The sequence below is a fragment of the Protobothrops mucrosquamatus genome, unplaced genomic scaffold (assembly GCF_001527695.2).
Source record: "Protobothrops mucrosquamatus isolate PMUCROS unplaced genomic scaffold, P.Mucros_1.0 scaffold447, whole genome shotgun sequence".
NCBI lineage: Eukaryota > Metazoa > Chordata > Lepidosauria > Squamata > Viperidae > Protobothrops > Protobothrops mucrosquamatus.
The window spans coordinates 546696-548773 of NW_015386770.1; positions in this window are offsets into that span (position 1 = coordinate 546696).

The following is a 2078-nucleotide window of genomic DNA, read 5'->3' on the forward strand; positions in this document are numbered from 1 at the left end:
GGGGCAAGTCCCATGAGAGAGAGAGAGAGACAGAAGTGCAAGTGCAAGTGCCTCTGTCTCTGTCTCTCTCTCATGGGACTTGCCGGAGGGCCGTGGGAGGGCCGCATTTACATAGCGCAGGGAGGGCTGTTCGAGGGCCGGATTAAACCGGGCCGCGGGCCACAAATGGCCCGCGGGCCGGACTTTGGACATGCCTGGCCTAATGCAATAGACAAAATTATACCCGCATTATCTTGATAGGATTAAAATAGTTTGTTTTAAGAGATGGATTAGATATTTTCCAATTATCTGCTTGTTCTATTTTTTTTCAGTTTCTTTTTCATATCCAGGCACTGTTTTATATACCAATCAGAAAGTTCTTTTTCGTCTTTAGCCCTTATGTTAAATCTACATATTTGTTTACCTTTAACTCTAGCTTAATTAATAATCAGATCGTATCACCATCATTGCACCTACCCATTTTATAGTTTCACAAAAATATAATACATTTATAAATACTTATGATAAAAGCTGTTTAACATATGCTTCTTTTACGTTCAAAATCACAATCTTCCATACAGTTTGACCCATTGATATTTCTCTTCATCACCCTTCATGGCTTTAGACAACTGAGGCTTTCACATAATGGTATTTAGTAATAAAGTGAAAGTAAAGTGGGCAGCTGGCTTAGTTGTACCCATGCTATTGTCAGGCCATGTGAGGCAGGCCTACTCTGGAAACAAGAATCTCATGGATGAAATGCCTTATTAAGGTCATTAAGAGCAAAAGGAAATGGATCTACAAATTTTAAAGCTGAATTGACTATCAGAATAATTATACAAAATTAAAAACTACCTGCTCTAGCTACATGTGACAAATTTATATTGAGCACTGCCTTAGCACCAGTGATGGGATTCAAATACGTGAACAACCAGTTCTGTGTGGATGCTGCTTCCGGAAGTCTGTTCTGGGCCTGGGCAACAAAATATTAGCTACTGGTTTTGCTGAACTGGTGTGAACTAGCGGAATCCCACCACTGCTTAGCACCAATCACTTTCTGAACTGAGTTCATTTCATTGGGTTTCTGTTGAGAAGAAAAAAATGAGGTGCTGCTTTGAAGTTCTGAAATAAAGACAAGATATAATTTAATAAATAAAATAATACATAAACATGTTACTTTCCTTTATTCCTCAGAATAGATGAAAACCTATTTTCCAAAATTCCTAAATCCTTCAGATAAAAGCAATTCTATTTAATCATGCACCAACAGGTTGTTCCCTACACTAAATCTTGTATTTGGAATCAGTAGTTCTGCTTAAAGATTTATTCTTAATAGTAAAAAATACATTAAATGAAATGAAAATAAAGAATTCTGCTGGTCCAGGTAGTCCAGAAAGTTGTCAATAGCAGTGTTAAGGAATTTAGGAGAATTGATCATCTGAAACTTCTCTCCACTCCTAAGGATAAACATTCATATGGGTAACTGTTAAGTCCGGAGAATAATGGCGCTTGAGACGATGCATTTCTAACAAGTCTTTATTCTCTGATTCCAATCTACGAACAACGCGAGCAGAGGCACGCAGGCCTCTATTTATACCTTCTGATCCCCGGGCAAATCCAACCAATCACTAGGCGGTCTTTTCCCGCCTTGCGCATGTGCGCAAGGCCGGCGCCACTCAGTCTGGTCCCGGGCAGCTTTTGCAAATGCCCGGGACTCTTGCAACGTCCCGAGCCTACTTTTGCAGGCTCAGGACACAACAGTAACAAAGACTGCTTCTGTCATATCCATTAGAGGAAATGCTTTTTTTTTTTTAATAGAAATTTTTATTAATTTTTCAATTAAAACAACAAATACAAATGATGCCTCTATATACACCAACAAACAATAAAAATACTCAAGACATTTTCGGATACACTCGGCAGTCCCCGCCTTGCCTCCACCCTCATCCACTTTACCTCTCCTTCCTCCCCCTAAACCCACAACCTCTCCTCCTTTTCTTACCACTTCTCTACATCCCCTCCGCATTCTTAACCACCTCGTCGAGTGCAGCTTGGGGTACCAGCCGAGTATATCCTCTTATTAATACAATTCCATTATA